Here is a 23,162-nt window from a genome sequence, read left to right on the forward strand (position 1 = left end):
ATTTACCTTCTCATTCACTCAGTCGCCATGTTCTCTTCATCCTAAGTAGCTTCAGACTAGTCACATCCTGTCAGCCTCCATCTCCCACACTAGAATAAAGGTTTGAACATGGTGACACCTTTAAATAAAATTGGCCTAAGCTGCTGAATTCCTATCCATTTGCTACCTATGCTCTCTCCTCATCTTGGGGCAACTCTTCCACTCACTTTCCTGGACTGCTTTTTGTATCACTCAAGAAGTCATTATCGGGGCTTCCCTGGTGGCGCAGTGGTTGAGAATCTGCCTGCTAATGCAGGGGACACGGGTTCGAGCCCTGGTCCGGGAGGTATCCCACATGCCGCGGAGCAACTAAGCCCAGGCGCCACAACTACTGAGCCTGCGCTCTAGAGCCTGCGAGCCACAACTACTGAGCCTGCATGGCACACCTACCGAAGCCCGTGTGCCTAGAACCCGTGCTCCACAATGAGAAGCCACCACAATGAGAAGCCCGTGCACTGCAATGAGGAGTGGCCCCCGCTCACCGCAACTAGAGGAAGCCCAAGCATAGCAACGAAGACCCAACGAAGCCAAAGATAAATTAAATTAATTAATTAATTAAAAAAAAAAGAAGTCATTATCTCTGTTTTCCAATCTCTTTTGGTATGCTGTTTTCTCTGGTTATAGCCCATCACCCTCCTATTCCAACTCTTCCCCTGCACATTCACCCTCATCCCAAATGATCCCTCAAAATAGGAAGTCCAGTTAAATTTGAATTTCAGATAGACAATAAATGTTTTTTTAATAAAATATGAAACATTTATATTAAGCAATTTTCCATTGCTATATGAAATGCAAATTTAACTGTATCATTTATTTTTCCTCCTAAATCTGGCAACCCTATATCACAGTGCATCTCATTTCTTTTCTATGGTGCGCACTCCACGAAGGTGAGAACTGTGTGACTTAGTTAATGCCGCTATTCCACTGCTACCAAATGTGTACACACACTTAATATACCTTAGCTGAATTCATTTTTTATGTGCTGTTCACGTTCTCTGAAAGTTAGTACTAATCTGCCTATACACGTTCGCCCCTTTCTAATATTACCTTTTTGCTACTCACCTTAGGCATTTTCACTCACATGTGTTCATTCAAACCTATGAACTTTACTCCCACTGCTGCTTCTTGAAAATGCCTACACATTACAAATTGAAAACATAAGCTTCTGCTAAAGCCATATATTGAAGATGAGACCCATCTGCCCCATGATACCTTTTTAAAAATACTTCTGATCATCTCTAAGTTCAGCTATTATGCTCAAACTACAGAACACTCAAAATTCACAGGAAAAAAATAGTTTCACTCTTAAAGAAAAACCATTGGAAGTATCTAAGAAACTGAAAACACACATTCCTGTTTTTAAGTTACTGCCAAGGTAACTGTTGCCCTCTGTGGAGTTTGCATTTATCTGCAACAGGTCCAAATTGGTCCTGGGGTGTTTGTGTGTGTGTGTGTGTGTGTGTGTGTGTGTATCTGTCTTTTGGGGAGAGAAAGTGGACTGATAATAGAAAATATTGGCTCTCTGTTCGACATTTTCCAGGGCACCAAACACTGTATAGTCAGAGTAGAACTTGATGTTTTGTATGCTAATCACACAAAGGTCTATACAATGGAACACTGAAAATTTTATTGAAATAAAAATGACCTCCTGATCAAAATAATCTGTTCCTATAAGGGTTTTGATTTTACATCCTAGCTTGCAATAGAGATTTTGATAAAGAATACACTTTATCTCTTATTAGGCATCTTCTATACACTAGTTAATGGAGATTCCAAATTATTAGATGATTTGGTTAGTTAAGTCTTAAAATTATATACTGTATATGTCAATTTTTTAGTAAGTAAATACACTTCTCCCTTTTAAAATATAACTGAAACATTAATAATCTTGGTAATACATTTTTTTATTTTTTTCTTCCCATTTGCCAATCCCACAATTCTAAACCATTAATCATTAAATAGTTCAGACACTTTAATGAAGATTTAATGTGCCATGTCAAGGTCACTCCACTCCTCATTTACCAGAACCTTTATTATCACAACTAATCAGACCCTGCATTGCTGTCATTATTTGGGCTTTGTCAGTAATTATAGACAGATTCCTGAGGAAGCCATTCTTAAATCTGTCATTTTTATGGTATCAGTAAAGTTTACATAAAGCAAGAACAACACTTCATTTGAGGTGGACTTTGTAATAGGTTAGGGGTCCAAAGAATAATGCTTACTTGCCCTAAGATGCATAAAATGAGGCTCTCTTGACCCAGAGGAGGGCCACAGAGGGAACAGCAAGATACAAACAGCCCAGAGGGAACACAGCCAGCGTTTCTTTAACTTGGGTTATTTTGTCCTGGGTTTGTCCTCTGTTATATAATAATTTTTACAAATTATATACCAAGGAACAGGATACTTTCAGTATTGTAACAACAAACTTTATATCACTCTGTATTTAATACCTCTTCCTAGATTTTTGTTTAATTTTTAAATTTATCTTTCAAATAACCAAGCTAATCCTGAATTACTTGTGCTATTTTGTACAGAAATGGTCTTGTTTAGCTTAATGGTAATGTTTTAAAAAATAATTTTGGGGGAAAATTCCTGTGTTTTCAGTATGGTATGGTGTCCTGATCACTGCAATTCACAATTTCATATCTCTCTTTTTGAAAGTTTTTCTGAAGTATTTGCCTAATATCTTTGCTACAATAAGCATTTGCTCTATATTTCCAGTTTTATGTCTACTTATAAATAAAGTATAACTAGACCTAGCAAACACATAACTGATTCTTTGCCACCTTTAAATATCAGAGAATAGAATAAGTCTGCACTCTGCCATTTGTCATGACAGATTGATTGCCTCAGTGTTCCATTTGGGGCAGGACCTTGAAGAACAGTCCTGGCCTTTGGCCAATGTCAGGAACTTACAGTTATGAGATTGGCGACATCACTTAATCATTTGATTATACACACATAATCCCCAGACACCATTTACCAGTTAATCCTCTTTGATTGAGAATTTTACATTTACATTCAGTAATATTATAACCTCTCATGGAGATAGTGTTTGGTGTGTAGCATATTATTACAGATTTTAGATTTATAGAATTAAAGATATATTAAAACACATGAATTTTGAAACATTTAAGTTCTAACTGAATGAAATCTTCTATATTCACTACAGTAGTATATTTCCCTAAAACACCACTCTTTTTTCTCCCACTTATCTCCAAAATCTGTCTTCATTATAAAAGAATATATTATATAATTGCTTATGTTAACAAAATCTCATCAATTTGGCAATGCTTTAATTCTCATAAAATAAATAATGAATATTTGACTGTGTCATCCAGTTGTGGCCAGAATTTGGGAGAAAATTCTTTTTCTTCTATTATCCACTTCTATTTTCTTCTATTAAGGTCTTCTATTAAGATTATATTAAGAATGAAAAGACGGGAGTGTTTTTTTCTTAATGAATCAGTTGTACCAGTTATCTGCCATTCTCTTACCTACCTAATCAGAATAGCAATTAATGATTATGCTTTAAAAGATATGACAGTTTATGTGGGTATATTCCTTAGAAACAAACTAGTGTGTAAGTTATTTACTGTGTGTACTTTAGGCCATCAATAAATACAAGTTGAGCTGATAAGATTGTTTTATGGATTATATTTTACTATTCAAATAATCTATGAATTGCATGGTTCAAAAGGACTTAGGAAGCATCTGGTTCAACTACCTTATATATTATTTCACTAAATATTTATTTCAGAACTTATTTTTGTAAATGAGAAAACTGGAGCTCTGAGACACAAAGTGATTTGTTGTCCAAGGTCAGTGAATAAGTTAGTCACAGAGCCAACAGAGCAAAGTAATATATACTGAACAATCTCTGTGTACCAGAACCTGTGCAAAACGGCTAATATCCAATCTGTTCTTTGCTCTTCCTAACAAATCTGTGAAGTAATTAAGATTATCCCCATTTTACAAATGTAAAGAGACTAACACCGAGGACATGAGGGATCTGAACCAAGCTCACCTAGATGGTATACAGTGGAAATTGTTATTCAGTTCTGTCTGAAAACAAAGTCTTTGATCATACACAACATGATACAATTCATAAGTGGTATAGCTTAAAGGAATTTGACTAGGAAACGAGAATGAAAGTAAGGAAGCAAAACCACGTGTATGTGCTCTACACTTAACTCATATTCGTTTCTAGTACCTAGGGGAATTGCCACTACAGAAGAGGCAATGAAGGTCATTTTATACTTCTTCCACTTCTCCTCCTCCTTCTGTCATTACTGCTGCTGCTACTCTTACTACCACTACTGTTATTGAAACGATGCTATAATAGCTTAAAAATATTGAGCACAATATTTGCTAGGCAGGTTTCTAAGTTCTTTTCACTTAAAACTTACATGCATCATACGAGGCAGATAGGGTTTTTATCCCCTTTTTATGTAAGAGACAAGCACATAGTGGTTAAATGAATTACTTGAGGATATGATAGATGTTACAGTCACACAGCAAATTGTGGCAGAATGCCGATAGAGCCTGCAGTAGAAATGACCACAGTCTAACACCAAAATTGTCCTCATGCATGTATGAAGAGAAACATAGAATTACTTCCCTGGATTCAATTGCACTTTTGCTGCTCATAAATGCCATGGATTTGATCAAATTATATTTGAACTTTTTCAGGATTCTTTGTCTTTTCTATGAACTAGAGATAATACTGATTTCATAGGATTATGTTTAATATTAAATTAAATACTAAGCACTTCAATCATACTTTGTCCATGGTACATATTTTAAAAAACAGGTAAAATTTTATGAGAATATGGAGATTGGTAATACAATTAAGTAGGGGTGTGTGTGTGTGTGTGTGTGTGTGTAAAATTCTTAGTTTACATGTATGAGAAATTGATACTTCTAAAAAAACTTTGGAATAGCACTTTGTTATATTCCTCACCTCACATTTTAGAGAGATATACTAGGATCTGAGTAAAGAAATAGAATAAAAATGCATAGCAAACATTAAAGTAATATCTTATCATTACTATAAAAACTGTCAGGAAAAATACATATCCTGGGGACTACAGCACATGCCACCCAAACTACTACCTTTAAAATGAGCTGTGTCATTTCAGAGTACAGTTCAAAGACCAGATTACAAACACAAATGAACAGTTTTCCTATCACAAAACCAGCCTCTTTGGAACTGTAAAATTATTCATGAGAAAATTTTAAATCCTTTTAGATATACTTCCAAAAACTTCATGTCATTTCAAGAAAGTTATAAAAAAAAAAAAAAGTGAACCAACTGCTACTTCCTAACCTTCTTTGTTTGTTAAATATTTTTATCTGAAGTGCCTTTCATAGAATAACCAGATTCATAGCAATTTTTAAGTCAATTCATTGTAACAGCCAGGAAACCAAAATGATTAATGTGTATCTCTTAATATATTCAAAGTGTTGTGTCTACATGCAAAATGTTCTTTCTCAGTTCTGCATTTAATATATGCCACAACACCTTGCCAAGTACAAAGATTGAATCCTAATAAAGTACAGAATTTATCAGAGTAATAAGACAGCATAGCTTTTCATAACAAGGACCTTCAAGGAACATGAACTTTAACTATGAAATATTGTTTTTTTACATTCAAACATATGTCACAAAAGCTTGTGGAACAATCTTATTAAGTGTAATTTTTCAGTATTGAGGTATAATTTTCTTCAGAGAGTTTATGTATAGTTGCCTTATTTTCTTACATTCTGTACAATTTCAATAAAATATTTTATTTTATTTTTTCATATGGAAAATGATAACATTTTATTGAAGGACGTGAAGGAAGACTTTTAAAATGTGATATAATATATTCATGGATAGGAACACTCAATACTGAAAAAATATCAATTCTTTTCAACATACATATATTTTTCAGACATATTGTGTTTTAATTCCAAAGAAATTCCTAAGAGCATTCTTTAATAAATTTAGCAAGCTGATCCTAAAATATATATGAAAGACCAAAGGGCCAGAAATAGCCAAGACACTTAAGAAGAAGAATTAGGTTAGGAGACTTATAAACATATTGTGACTTATTATAATGTATCCAGTACAGTATAGTTTTGACTCAGGGGTAAAATAGCAGACCAGTTATGCAGCATAGCGGATCCAGAGATGGATTCGGGACAAACAGAGAATCCATAAATGGATCCCAGGTAAATAGAGGATCCAGAAATGGATCCTTGATGTATGACAGCAACAATGGAGAAAGATGGTTTGTTCAGAAAACTGCGCTGTTGTACAATTGAATAACCACATAGGAAGAAAATGAATCCCAAATTTGTACCATACAAAAATAAGAGTTCCAGATAGATACTTTTAGAAAACAAAGTAGGACTTGTTAAACAAAGCGTACCGAAAACACAAACCTAAGAGAAAATGTTGACTAAATGGAATATGTTAGAATCAAGAATTTATGTCCATTTAAAAAAAAGTCAGAAAATGAAAATACAAAACACAAACTGGTGTAGAAACTTAATCGATTTTGTATATTTGTATATTTTCTATATTGATCCAGCAAACTTTTGTAAGGTTCTTACTATTTCTAATAATTTGTCAATAGATTTCAGAATTTTGCAAATAGACAATCACTCTATCTACAAATAATTATAGTTTTATTTTTTATTTCCAAAGACATTGTAGTATATAATAGAATGTTATATGTCAGGTGCAAGATGCAATAACTCTTCCTATCCCTTCAAAGGAATATCCCAGCCATAGGTCACTCTGTGGGAAGATTGAAAGAAATTGCTGCTGTATAACTCTTCCCATGGCATTATAGTTTCTATCCTCAAGAGGTCATAGACTCCACTGTATTTGATAGACTCTGGGTCTAAGACTGGCTCAGGTCTGGAATCTGAGAGAGGGATTGCGATTTTTCAATAGCAGCTATCAGCCAAGAGAATTAAGTGTTAAACTATGAAAAGCAATAAGAGTTTGGTAATTTTACTGAATAAAACACCAACACACTAACAATCAGAGATTTTCTTATATATCTTTTTTTATTTTTCAAGGTAACAGCAGTGTTTTTTTTAATTGCACACATGTCTATAAACCTAATAAATAGGTTTTTTTCTATTTTTTTTCAATAAAATATTTTAAAAGCTCCTAAATCTGAAAAATAAAAGGGGAGAAGTAAAGACAAACTTAATGAGCACCATCCAGTATAGAAAATAAGGTTCAATTCATGTTTATGTGTGTCTGAATTTCTTCATGTTTATGTATGTTTATATATGTTTTATATATGTTTATATATGTTTATGTATGTTTATATCAGATTTGGAGAGACTGCCACTTCTTCCCTAGGCTCTTCTGAAAACATGTTATAATTCGTTACTCATTTTGCTTCTGAGGATATAAATTCAGATTTTAGTCCAATTAACAAATGGAAATGTAACCTTGTTATAAAACTTTGATAAGTAGATTCTATTTGAGTAAAATTTATTTTTGTTTAATAGAAATCAGATCAGTTGTTGCCTCAGGCAGTGGATGGGAATACTGACCTGGAAGGGGCAGGAGAGAATGTTTTGAATGATGGAACTATTCCATATCTTGACTAGAGTAGAGAATATACAAATTATATATATATACATATATATGTTTATGTATCTATGTGTCAAAACTCATCAAAATGGACACACAAAATGGATATATTTTGTTATATGTAAATTATACATGAAAAAATTGTGATTAAAAATAATTGAATGCATAGTATGTGCCAAACTGGCGTGTAATTCCTCAGTTCTAAATTTAGATATAGTTTGGAAAGTGACCTAGTAGAAGCTATTGCCTTTCTGTAGTTTGGAGTAGTACAAAATATGTGCATCTCTTTTTTACAGTAGCTTTACTTTAGTGAAAATCTGAGTCTGTCTCAGACTACCTTAATTTAGTTATTTGGCATTCATATGGGCAGAACACTCTACTAAGTTTTGGGAGAAGGCATAAAAAACATAAAACCCATGTACCTGCCTTCAAAGAGTTGAAAATTTAGTGGAAGATTAAAAAGATTTAACAACCTTTAAAAAGCAGGAAATAAATGAGAGCAAATTAACATAGCACAGCTACTATGCAGGTTCTGAAGTGAAGTAAATAGAAAAAGCAATCAGAGTGAGTTGGGGTTAATCAGAGGAGGTGCCACAGTGATTTATGTTTTCAGCCAGGTAGAAAAGGAGATGAGAGATAGATTGGGGGAGAAAAGGAGGGAGGTTGTTTTTGGACAGATGAGCACATTGAAAAGAAGTTTCTAGTGTAGAAAAGAAAGAGCTGTCCTTGCTGTATTCAGTTGGCTCCATTGAGGTCCATCACCTCAGTTCATCTCTAGCCCCATCAGGATTCCATCCACACCAGCTGCAGGAACAAGGGAGGTTTGTGGCCCGCAGGGGATTTTGAGTCCTCTCACTATTCTGAAGCACAGCATTTCCATCATTATTTTCTTGTTACAGCTGAGTAAAAAGACATTTTAAAAAACTTATTAGTTTAAAAAATCTATGGGAAAATAAAACAACACTAACAATTTCCAAAATATCTTAAAACATTTTTCTGAGTAGAAGATGACCTCAGTCTAATCATAGGACAATTTACTGATATAAGGCATTGAATAATACACTGTGCCTTGTTTCTTTCCTTATCCCATCTAGAAACTTCCCAGTCTGAATTATTTTCAGATTTTCCCAGCGCTTCAGATAAATTCACTAGGATGCACAGTGCAACCAAATACTGAGTACAAACCCCACACTGGTTATAATCGCAGATTTGTCCACAGTACCTCTTCCCAATGTTGCTTTTCTCATCTGTCTTTTATTTAGATCTCTTTGGGTGCAAGGAACAGAGAGCTACTCAAGATTTCCAGAGAGAGGAGTGTTCATTGCACCTATGTGCCATAGTACAAAAGGCGTGTTTTAACTATTTAGCACACATTACATATGTATTTGGGTATATGTACATATTATATTATAAATACACATTGGTAATATTATATCAGTTATGTGTAACCAGGAAACTGGTTCTGCTTCTCCGTCAACTGATGTGCTAGTGGAAACTCGAAAATGGATGTACTGTATTAGATGTCAGAGAATCAGCAGTTACCAAGATAGACGTGGTCCTTGAGTTTACGGAATGCCACATCTAAAAGGGAAGATTGACAGTGAGGAAAGCATTATCCAGAGATACTGTAAAAGTGTACAGCAGCAAATCCTAAAGAGTGTGGGGTATGTTTTCTCTGGGAAAGTAAGTTAAAGTAGTGGGCCAAGAATGAGTAAAAGTTAGTTTCAAAGTGATTGAAGATTATCTTAAGGGCGCTACAACTAGTTCCTGCAAACAGGTTTTTGTTTGTTTGCTTGTTTTGTTTTTTAGCTGTTTCAGAGGAGCAATGGAAAATCTCCAAGCACCCAAAACAAAAATTGACACCAGAAACTCCAGCTCCATTTTATGAAACTTAATAGTAATTTTTAAAGAATTGTTGAATTTGAAGTTTAATATAGTAAACTCATTGATTCATTCATTCAGTAAATAGTTATTAAGCATCTCCTATGTGTCTAACATTACTGCAGGTGAAAGAAAGCAAGAGTGAACAGCCAGGAGGACCAGACATTCTAGGTCTGGTCTGTCCCATTGCCAGGGACTCTCCCAGTTACTGCCCTGAAAGTCCCACATTTTGAGAAAACCCTAGTCTCACACAAACCGGAACATTTGATCACCCTAAAATAGAATATACAGCTTCCCTGCCTTCATAGAACTTAAATTCCAGCTGAACATACAGATTATAAACATACGCTTCTGTATGTGTGAGATGATGATAAATGCAATGCAGAAAAGTACAGCAAGACAATGGAAAAGAGAATAGCAGGGACTGAAATTTTGATGTGTTATTCAAATAAAGCCTCTCTAAGAAAGTGATATTTAAGCAGGAATGCAAATAAAATGAGGGCTCCAGCTATGGAAGTATCCGGGGAAGTTTTATAAAAAGAATGGAAAGGGCAAACTTTCTGAAGAAGCAGAAGGTTTAGTAAGCTGAAGACAGGTCAGTGAGATTAGAAGTAAATGGAGGCCAGCCCAGTCCAAGCCTTGTTTGGATGTTGATTATATTCTCAGTGCAATAGGAAGTCATTGAAGGATCTGAATGAGGACTCCATCGTGAGCTGCTTTTAAAAGTTCAAATTTGTTCAAAGTAGTGCTTAAGAAACGAGTGTTTTCTTATTTCACCTCATCTTTATTTATATAAAATTCTTTTTTGTGGTGTTTTAACTGAAAAATCAGGCCTTCACGACTTCTACTTCAAGTTTCCAATCTCTTCTTATCAGCATAATAGAATAGTTTATTTTTTACTATTTTGATAAATATGCCATATAGAGTCAAATAACATTCTAAAAACAGGTGCACAAAAAAACTGTGTGTGGTTTATAGACACTGAATATGTTATAAAAGACAGTATTAGGCAATAAATAGTGATTACCTCATGGAGAGAAGTGAGTAAAATGATAATAGTGATTATTATAACAAAATCATACTTGATTTTATATACTTATAAATATAATTTTCTACATCTTAATATTATAATATATTCATATTTATATTTTTATATGGAACCTTTTTTTTTTTTTCTTTGCAATATGCGGGCCTCTCACTGTTGTGGCCTTTCCCATTGCGGAGCACAGGCTCCAGACGCGCAGGCTCAGCGGGCATGGCTCACGGGCCCAGCCGCTCCGCGGCATGTGGGATCTTCCCAGACTGGGGCACGAACCCGTGTCCCCTGCATCAGCAGGCGGACTCTCAACCACTGCGCCACCAGGGAAGCCCTATGTGGAACCTTTTAAATGTGTTATCATCCTTGTCCTCATTCTTCTTTCTCACATCATAACAGATATACAAGACAGTATCAGCAAAGTGAAAAACCAAAAATAGAAAAAAATCTACAGCTCTCCAAGATAAAAATCACCTAATAAAAATCAATCTTTTCAAAATTGCCCATATAAATACACACATTTTACATAATTAAAAATCTAATTTGATATTATACATTTTTACTTAATATTTTAGTGTATGCATTTTTCAAATTTTATATATGATTTTTAAAATATGTGTTATTTGTGTGAGCAACATTGAAAATATTAATTTTATTAGGTAAGTTTGCTTTGGATATTGTTATTTGAATATTGTTTTACAATAACAAATATTATTTTGCAATAATTAAAAAAAAGCCTTGAGCAATGTTTATTCTCTCTTGGTAAGATATAATTTAAATAAATAAATAAATGTCAATTTTATATTTAATATATAATTGCCATCTTTCATTCATCTTTATCAGTTGTGTCTGAGCCAATATCAGCATTGTCTGTCTGGAATGTGTCCTCCAAAACAGTTACTAAATGAAAGAATCCATGAATGAAAATAAACAGTGTACTTATCTATATTTTTCTATGAAATGCAATTGAATTATCTCTTGAAAACTAAATGGAATTTCTTATATCTCTGACATTCTCCCCCAAGAATTTAACTTTATGGAACATTACTTTAAAAGCACTGTAATATATACTTATTTTGAGGCTTAATAGTTCTAAGTTGATATTATTCAGATAAATTAATATAAACAAAAATATCAACAACTATGTGATTGTATTATTGCATTGATGATGATGGCATACAAATTCTCTGTGTCTGAGAATCTTAAAAAATATTTATTACACAATATCACTAACTTTAAGATAAAAAAAGATAATTTAATAAAATGTTTCTTAGAACCTTTTCCATACACTTTATTTCCATGCATGAAAAAAATGCTTTTAATTTGCAACGCAAGAGATGTCTTTGATTAGACTGTAATTTGTATTCAACAGTTCCATTATAGACTTTGGCAGTAAGCATGGCTGTTTCTAAAACGTTTGAAGGTTATAGAAATAAGTTTGTTAAAGAAAAGCTTAAGTACTTCTATCATGGTTATTTTAAAACTGGAATAACTGAAGGCTGAAGGTATAACTCATTCAAATATATTGAACAGTTTTCCTCATGGAAGTGAATAGCTTTGTCCTTTAGAAAAGGCAGAGTACAAAAAGCGGATTTCAATTTCAGATTGATGGACTCATGTTTTCCATTTATTCTGAGCCGTGTAATATTTGAGTTAGTTGAGCCCCCAACCTTGAAAAATTTGTAATAAGAAAAAATAAATCCAAAAATAATTTTTTTATCTCTGATGAATTAAGTGAAAACCAGAAGGTGAATAGAATGGATTTTTCCATTTCAAAATTCTATGTTCCTTACTCAGATTAAAAATTTCATAGTTATAAACATGTTTCTTTACTAAAGATTTTAAAAGATTCTTTTATTACTTTTCTAAAATGTCACAAGTGTCCAATCAAATCCCCATGAGTGCACAATAGCACAGCATGTTAGTAGGCATTTATATTCATTTGTGATCCTGCATTCTTTAATTATAAGAAATACAAGCCACTTTTGGATAACAGTATTTTTCACTACACATATGGAAACACACATACACACACATTTTAAGTATTACATGGTCTTCGTTGTGGATGTATATTGTTTGACTTTACCTAAGCAGAAATGACCTCTAGGAATCAATAATAAGAAATAAATATCTGTTTTTATACCATAAGAAAACCACACATTATAAAGAAATTTTGTTTAGCCTTTTAATGTATACTATAAAACTTTACCTTATAAGTGCATCATTCCCAAATAATTTGCATATTTTGAGAATTTCTATAAAATTAATGATTCCATTGACCGAACACTTCAATGTGACATTTTTGAAAATAAGTTTTTCAGTGCACAAGTATAATTGCTAGGATAAATGGAGGGTTTAACACTTCTTAATTCCATTAAACTGAAAATTTGAGGGTTTTGTATAGTTATTAGGCACACAATGACATTATTTTTCTTATACTGTCATCAAATTCCTCATATGGACTAATTAGGCTCACATTATTCTTGCAGTCAAAAATAACTGTGGGATAACAGAATATAGAACTCTACATTTGAGCCAGGATGTTCCAAACATTTGGATTCTTTTCTTTTTTTTGAAAAAAAAAATGTCCTTCTGAATATAAGGGTAATAAAAGTCCATCCTAACAAAGCAACACACACCCACATACACACATTCACAGAGACAGTGAAGAGAGAAACAGAGAGATAATGGGAGACAGAGTATGAAAGGAAGAAGTAAACTTTCCATTTGCAGATGATATGGTGTGATATGTAAAAAACCCTAAATATTCCATCAAAAAACTAATAAATAAATTCAGTAAAGTTGCAGGATACAAAATCAGAAGTCAGTTGTATTACTAAACATAAACAACAAACTATCAGAAAGAGATATTTTTTAAAATTCCCATTTACAACTGCATCTAATGGAATAAAATACCTAGGAATAAATTTAATTGAGGAGAGATTTATACACTGAAAACTATAATACAGTGATGAAAGAAACTGAGAAAAACGCAACCAAATTAAAAGATACTCTGTGCTCATGGGCTCAATGAATTAATATTGTTAAAATATACATACTACCCAGATCAACGCAATCCCTATCAAAATTCCAATGCATACCTGGTCAATTCATTCACAACAAAGGAGCCAAGACTATACAATGGGGAATTTATTCTCTCTTCAATAAATGGTGTTGGGGAAACTGGACAGCCAAAAGAATGAAACTGGATCCTCATTTTACACACTCACAAAAATCAACTCAAAATGGATTAAAGAGTTGAATTTAAGACCTGAAATTGTAAAACTCCTAGAAGAAAGCATAGTGGGTAAGCTCTTTGACATTGATCTTGCCAATAACTTATTGAATTTGACATCAAAAAGCAACAAAAGCAAAAATAAACAAGTAGAACGATATCAAATTAAAATTTCTGCACAACAAAGGAAGCCATCAACAAAATGATAAGGCAACCCATGGAATGGGAAACATACTTGCAAATCATATATCTGATAAGGGGTTAATATTCCAAAAGATATAAGTAAGTCATACAACTTAATAGCAAAAACAAGCAATCTGACCTAAAAAACTGTGTAGAGGATCTGAATAGACATTTTTCCTCAGAAGATATACAAATGGCCAACAGGTACATGAAAAGGTGTTCAGCATCACTAATCATCAAGAAAATGCAAATCAAAACCAAAATGAGGTATCACCTCACACCTGTTAGAATGGCTATTAACAGAAAGACAAGAGAGAACAAGTGTTGGTGAGGATGTAGAAAAAAGGGAACTCTCTTTGCATTGATGGGAGAAATATAGACTGGTGCAACTACTATGGAAATAGTATGGAGTGTCCCCCAAAAATGAAAATAGAACCACCATATAATCCAGCAATCCCTCTTCTGGGACTGTTTCCAAAGGAAATGAAAACAGGACCTTGAAGAGATACCTGCCCTCTCATGTTCACTGCAACTTTATTCACAGTAGCCAAGATATGCAAACAACCGAATTGTGCATCAACAGATGAATGAATAAAGATGTGGTACATATGTGTAAATATAATAATATAATATAAATATACCCCATGAGGTATATTCAGCCATGAGATATGTTGACTTAAAAAAAAAATGTACAACGTGAGAGTTGTGACTTAAGTTTTATTTGGGACAAAAAGAGGACTGCAGCCCAGGAGACAGCATTTCAGATAGCTCTGAGAAACTGCTCCAAAGAGGAGGAGGAAAGGTCAGTATATATGTGATTTTGGTGAAGGGAGAGTAACATGCAATCAAGCACATATTTTTGCAGAAGGTTTCTGCTAGTCATGAGGAGCAGACACCATGAAGGATTTTAGTGCTTTTCTAGATATGAGGAGATACAAGAATTGGGCTCATAAAATCAGCTCCTGAAAATATCTAACTATCTGAAGACCTGTCCTGCCAGTTTTTCCCAGAGCACAGAGTGCGTCATATCTGGTCTCCACCCTGAACTCCTTTCAGGGGTGGTTGAAAGTCAACTGCTGCAGCAACACATGATTTAATCCTTGTAGAGGTAGATGGCAAGTGCCAATGTCAAGTGCCAATTTGTCGTTGTTAGATAGAAGGGCATCCTGCTGTTTACCACAACCGAAATGGAACTTGAGAACGTTATATAGGTTAGCTAAATCCGACAGAGAAAGACAAATACTGCATGATGTCACTTATATGTGGAATCTAAAAAAGCCAAATTTACAGATGCAGATAGTAGAATGGTGGTTACCAGGGGCTGGAGGGTAGGAGAAAAGGGGAGATGTTGGTCAAAGAGCACAAACTTCCAGTTATTATATAAGTAAGTTCTGAGGATCTGATGTGTGGCATAGTGATTATAGCTAATAATACTCTATTGTATACTTGAAAGTTGCTAAGAGAATAGACCTTAAGTGTTCTCACCACATAAAGAAGTGGTAATTATGTGATAGGATGGAGGTGTTAGCGAACTCTATGGTGGTAATCATTTTGCATATATAGTGTATCATAGCAACAAGTTATATACCTTAAACTTACAGAATGTTGTTTGTCAGTTATAACTCTATAAAACTGAGAAAAAAACTATTTTTACTTATAGTGGTTATGTTGAAGGTTAAATGAGATAGTGCATAAGAATATGCTTCATAAAATATAAAGTGATATAGACATTAAAAGTGTTAATATTATAATGTATCTCAACTTCCCATGATACTTTTATGGTTCTCTTTAACAACAACATTTTGAACTGTTTTTCATGGAAACAAAATACCCATTTTAAGGGATATTCTGGAATAACAGCATGGTGGATATCGCCATCATTCCTTCTGTTGATATACACTACTAATACAACTGGGGAGAGAATGTTGGATTGCTCAGTTAAATGGGACACCAGGTCTTGCTGAATAGACTATGACTCCAGTCCCAAGACAGAATTACACAGTGAATATGCAGGTTAGAAGAATTCCACTTGTGTAAATGTAACAAGGTAGAATTTTAGTGGAAGATCTTTGGCCTGGTGTATACACAGGTTGTTGGACTTACCCCAGATACCATGGCAACAAAGCATATAATGGGGTTTAGTGATTTGAAATAGATTATGTAGGAGCCACATTCTAATAATGACATTGAAATTTCTGGTAATTGTCAGGAATATATTCTTAAGATAGCTTACAACTATAATAGTCATTAAACAAACAAGTGATTATATAGTATTAAATACCTTGTCTTAGAACAGCTTGGTTAGAGATTTATAAATTAGTCTTGAGCTCTCACTTTAATACACAAGTTAAATCTCTGACTATTTAGACTCTAGTTGAAGTAGTGATTTGGTTATTATACAGAATTCACTTGCCATATCAATCAGTCTACTTGATTAAAGCTATATTTAACTTACTGCTTATTTTTGGTATCTTAAAGAGTCTAAAATATTGAAGTTCAAGGTATTCAATGTATTTGAACAAAAAAGGATTTGGAATTTTTAAAAGAAATTAAAGCAGTTTCTTACCATAAGCATGAAATCCATTATCCATTTCAAAGAGAAACACACACACACATACACACACACACACACACACACACACACACACACACACATTCTGGCTTTAGATCATTTGGGCAATGCCTTAGGCGGGGAAAAACTCATTTATATTTTGAGGACTAGTTATCTTGATGCTTCCTGGTGAAAACAACAACAGCACAAATCCCAAACTGACTTACAAAGGACAGATGGGATTTTCTCAGAATTCTAGTTCATATATAAAACAAATCCTTTTGCTTCACTCATCACGGTCCTTAAAGATTTTCAAAAACAGACAAATATGTTAATCGTTTTCAAAGGGAACATATGTTTGAAATGCAGTACATAATTTTGGGGATGCTGTTAACCATTAAGAATATCTTAAAATGGAATAGCATACCATATTATTTTCACATCCTAGAAATCACTGATTAGTTCAATAACTATTAGAAATGAGAGCTATCTTGCATATTTAATTTTGTTTTGAATATGAAGAAATTAAAGTCAGAGTTTAAATAGCTCAGAAAAATTTATACATATAAATAGTAGCTACATTGGGATTAGGACCCATGTTTCTGACTAATGACCTAAGCAGATACTAGCATGCTATAAACAATTTCTGTTTATTCAATTGAGTTTTGTGATAATATACTAGTTACTGCCTTCATGAAATAAATAGAAGTGAATTATAACTGTCATTTGGAGTAGGGAAATGGATAAAAAGAAAAGGGAATAGAATAGGGCAAAGATGATACTTGAGTTAAAAGCCATATTTATTAGCTCTTTTTTACTTAGTAAAAGAGACTTGAGACATCTCATGGAAAGGAAACTCGCTGAGAAATTGATGCAGATCCTGATAAGAGTGGTGGTCAGTGGACCTAAAGAGAGAGACTTGGGGCTTCTTAGGATTCACAATACTGATGTCAGAAAACACAAGAATTCTTATCATGAGTTTTAGGGGAAATGAAAGAATAAAGCAACTTGCATTTAACTGAGAACAACACACAGTATTGTTCTCTCCAACTTTTAAGAAAATAGAGCCTGAAACTTCATGTCTGAACATTTTCTGGATCTTAGAATCCAAGAATAACTAGATACCATCAAATGGGGCTGCATAAGACACTAGAATTTTGAGATCCACTCTATTTACACTTTAAATTTCAGGTTCTTTCATACAAAATGATTTTCTGGAACTTCTGGAAAAATTTTATATCCTCAAACATACAAACTGCATCAAAATAGAAAATTAGTAACTGTGATATTTTATCACATGCATATCCATATACTCACATTTAGGCTAAAGGAAACTAAAGCTACTCTTGTTTTTTCCTTCATGTTAGAACACTGTTTAACATAAACTTCTTTCAAAAAATAAGTTTACAAAAAATATATATCTCAGTAAAAATATATAATGACTTATCTTGAACAGTGTATATGTTTAATAAATATTTAAGAGCATTAATGTGTTAATACTTATGCCATACTCTATAGATAACTCTAAATACGTCTGCATGCATTTCATTCAATGTGAATATTATGCATGTGTATATATCATAAATATACATGTATGTGACTACATGGGGCATTAATAGGGGAGAATGATCATCTGTCAGGTGTTGTTTAGAACCAGAGTAAGATGGCTGAAGTGTCCAGTGAATTTGGGAAAGTAGAGATTTTGACCTTCAAAATAGCAAGCCAAATGAGGGGACTTTGACTAGATTGGAAAAATATGAAGAGTGAAGTTAGAGTTGAAATATGGTTATATGTGGAATATGCCCTGAACAGATGTATTTGGAAAATAGTGCGGTTGCTATTTTCTCATGAAGAAGTGTTGCTTCTTAAGAGATCTTTTGTGTAGTCATTTTGACTTCTATTCCTAGTTGCGCTGGATTTTTAAGAATGGTAGTGAAGAAATTATAAACTCTTTGGCATTTTTAGGGTTATTTTGCTGTCCTATAGGAAAATATAAAGATACTGCTCCTTCATTGTAGATTTATGTTCCGTTTTACCAAAGTCATTACTAATTTTTTTTCTTTGTGACTTCATATACATCTACTTAATTATATGACATTAAATAGCTTCTAACTTTTACAGAGGTGAATCCATTGAGATAGGTTTTCAAATCAGTATTTTGTCTATAGCGTAAAAATAAATTGGTTCATTGAGTTGATCTATTTGACAACTACTTAGCATTAAGCTTTGTCAGCATTCTGCAAGCTAGTGGGTTAATGATAACTAGCTAATGTAATAGATTGGTTGATGGGATTCTCAGTCACCCTTATCTGACTTATGGATATATGGCTTTGTTATTTGGAATCACAATTAAGCATCTGACATAACTGTCATTTGGCATACAATATAAACACAGTAAAATATAATCTGTGAATACATATATATATATATTCAATGACACTGTTCATCCTTGGTAGGTATGTTTTCATCATTCATTTTACAAAATACGTTTCATTTGGCAGCAAATCACAAAGTGTGGGAAGAAAAGGAAGGCATTTTAGCATACACGTTAATTCACTCAGCAACAAAGAAAAAGTATGCAAATCAACAATGTAATGCCACGTTTTCCAGGAGGCACATGGCTTCAGTCATTTAAACCCATTAGAAGTACCCTAAATGTAATCTCATCTCATGCCTCATGCAATAGTTACAAGACATGGCAAAGATATATATCATATATTCAAATATTCCTTACTACATTCACAGTTAATGTTGAACATTAGATAGTGTTCAGAAATATATGACCTAGTGTTCAGACACAGGTCAACTTTCTACAGTACTCTCTATGTGATAATACCTCCTCCCTTAATGGTCTTAGTGGATTAAACGTGTGACTAGACCTATAAGGTTAGGATGATGTGTCTGAGTGGTATTATAAAAATTCTCATAAAATAATTGTACACAAAGGAACTTTGATTTTAAAAGTTAACAAACTATTAATCACAAGTTCTAAATGATATTTTTTTTCATCTTTGAGGTCATATTCAGTGTTGCTATTTGGAAGAAACATTTAATAGAGGCATCAAACACTTACTATTTCTGTTATTTACACAGACCACATTCCTGCACATCTTTTCCAATCTCACAGCACTTGATCTTGTATACTCTAGCCCTTGAAGTCCTCAGTTTCTGACTTTGAAACTCATATCTTCTTCAAGTCCCCTTCAATTAAAAAAATAAATAAAAAACCTGCTCCATATGTGATTCTTAACACTCTCCTTGAGACATTCCTATCTCAAACACTTAGTTGTAGACAGCAGGCACTGTCACCTTATACTAGCCCCACTCATCCAAGATAGTCAGCCTACCTCCACATAATTTCCCCACTAAATAGATAATATGAAAGTAAATAGGTAAAAAAGTAAAAGGAGTATTATTATACTTTTGGTGAGAAAAGGGAAAACAAGGTGAAGAGGCAGATAATAGAAAAGTAATACCCTATGAGAGGATAAAATATTTAATAGGGGAAAAATTGTCAAGCCATAGCTGGACAACTGTTCAAAGATTGTATTTCAGTCCAGTTATGTCATTGTAAACAGGAAGAGGCATCCACTATTGTCCAGGAATCTAAGCTGCATTATCTTTCATTAATTCTACTAATATTGCACTTAACTTCCCTTTAGTGAAGTTTTATTTTGGTATTTTTTATTGACTAGTGTATTAGGCTTATTCACCTTCACAAAGCTGTGGATCCTCCTACCACCAAGGCTCCTTCCCCACCATAAACACTGGTGAGGAATAAGGTCTGGCATATCGAAGGACTCACTATGACAGTGCTAAACTGTAGTTTCAGGATCCTTCTTTCTACAACTGCCTCTGTCATTGCAGAAAATTCCATTTATTTTTCTTACTTTCCATTAGGTAAGTACCAGACCATACCATTTTTGTCTCTCAGTGTTTTCAGAGTAAAATTAGGACACAGGCTAAGGGACCTGTACCCAGATGATAACAGACATGGCCTTGCATTCTACCTCTTGAACTCTTCATACTTCCAAGATTAGTGTGTAAACTTACAAGAAGGAAGGTCAGAGACTCTTCAATTCGGTTTTAAGCCTGGAATCCTAGTCTCCAGTGTCCAGTGCTGGACACTGAACACAGTTGAGTAAAAGATAAAAATCACATAAGATATCAAATTTCACTGTGACATTCAAAGATTATAATTATTTTGGTAATACTTTCAATAAAGTGAAAGTAAAATATATCTACAATATAAAGATATGATAACAAGGAAAAAATAAATGTATTCAGTATGCCTAAATTTACCAAGCAAATAACAATAAAAATGATCTAAGATATTAATATTTGACTTTATTAAAGGCAAAAGGAGCAATGCATTTAATTCCTTTAACCTTTATAGAACTTAGAAACAATTTCTCAGCTGAGATAAGCTATAAAAATTCCATGCAGAGAAGAAATTTTAATGATGTTCATATTTTTGAAAACAGCTTTAAAAAAAAAAAAACAAAACCAAAAAAATTAATTTAACTATACTATAGTTTTCCCTTGTGCAAAGAATCTCAAAGTTCATAAAACATCAGGACGACCTGAAAGGCTTGTTAAACCACAGATTCCTGGACCCCTCCCCTAGAATTTCTGATTCATTAGCTCTGTGGTGGAGCTTGGGAATTTTTGTCTCTAACACGTTTGTAGATGATAGTGATGTTACCAGTCCAGAAACTATGCTTTCCTCATCGCATTGTAACATCACCAGAAGCATCCAGAGGAAAGCATTCTAAGGATGAGGGTCCTGAAAAATATCTCTTGCATACAAGAGTTTCAGATACTCTAGAAATCACTGAGAAAATATAGTGACATTTTATTCAGTATAACTTAGTGAATGCTTCTCTTTGAAATACTATGTGGAAGTCTGTAAAAAATAATAACTTCGTAGGAAAACTCATTCTGGAATGAGCCTGTCAGAGAAAGCCGAAGGTCCATCTGAAAGATTCAATGTCAGTGTTACTATTATCACAAGGAAACCAGCACATATATCCTAGTTCTTGTGGGGACTGAAAATAGTGTGATGATAAAGATTTAGAGTCTAAACCTCACTAATTTATGGGGGAAAATATATTATTAATGAGGTATTCCACTGATAAATTTACATAAATAATAAGTAGATAAAATTATATTCTTATGTAGACAAAGTTGTGAAAAGTTTAATACATTTTTCAGTTTGAAAGCACTAACTGCAATAGTAATATGTGAAGTTAAATGAAATACATTTATACATAACTTTCACTGCATTTTTCTCTTCATATACCTAATAAATCACCTTTAGGGTCACAGTCTCTTTTACTTATTTCTTGAGGATTTTTTATTCTGGAATAGAAAACTGTGAAAATAAGATAAAAAGCAGTTTACTATATCTCACAATCATATGGATGATAGAAGGGAATTCATAACACTTTAAAGAATTATAGAAGATGTGCCAATAAACAAGTTGCAACTTTGTATGTATTTGAATGATTTATAATAAAATCAATATTAGATTTTAAATATGTATTGTTCAAACTTTCATAACTAATTGCTTTTCTTCATTTCTTACATTGTCTGCCAAATTATTGAGGGTAACCAAAAATTTTAGAGGACCAACAAAAGCAAAACGCTAAATTCAGATCTATCAAAATTATCATCTCTCTCTTTTTTTTAACATCTTTATTAGTGTATAATTGCTTTACAATGGTGTGTTAGTTTATGCTTTATAACAAAGTGAATCAGCTATATGTATACATATATCCCCATAACTCCTCCCTCTTGCATCTCCGTGCCACCTTTCCTATCCCACCTCTCTAGGTGGACACAAAACACCAAGCTGATCTCTGTGTGCTATGTAGCTGCTTCCCACTAGCTATCTATTTTACATTTGGTAGTGTATATATGTCCATGCCACTCTCTCACTTCATCCCAGCTTACCCTTCCCCCTCCCTGTGTCCTCAAGTCCATTCTGTACATCTGCGTCTTTATTCCTGTCCTGCCCCTAGGTTCATCAGAACATTTTTTTTTTTAAGATTCCATATATATGTGTTAGCATACAGTATTTGTTTTTCTCTTTCCAACTTACTTCACTCTGTGTGACAGTTTCTAAGTTCATCCACCTCACTGCAAATAACTCAATTTTGTTTCTTTTTATGGCTGAGTAATATTCCATTGCATACATGTGCCACATCTTCTTTATCCATTCCTCTGTCAGTGGACACTTGGGTTGCTCCCATTTCCTGGCTATTGTAAATAGAGTTGTAATGAACATTGTGGTACATGATTCTTTTTGAATTATGGTTTTCACAGGTATATGCCCAGTAGTGGGATTGCTGGGTCATACGGTAGTTCTATTTTTAGTTTTTTAAGGAACCTCCATACTGTTCTCCATAGTGGCTGTAACAAGTTACATTCCCACCAGCAGTGCAAGAGGGTTCCCTTTTCTCCACACCCTCTCCAGCATTTACTCTTTGTAGATTTTGTGATGATGGCCATTCTGACTGGTGTGAGGAGATACCTCATTGTAGTTTTGATTTGCATTTCTCTAATGATTACTGATGTTGAGCATCCTTTCATGTGTTTGTTGGCAGTCTGTATATCTTCTTTGGAGAAA

This window comes from Orcinus orca, chromosome 18 (assembly GCF_937001465.1).
Source record: "Orcinus orca chromosome 18, mOrcOrc1.1, whole genome shotgun sequence".
Taxonomy (NCBI): domain Eukaryota; kingdom Metazoa; phylum Chordata; class Mammalia; order Artiodactyla; family Delphinidae; genus Orcinus; species Orcinus orca.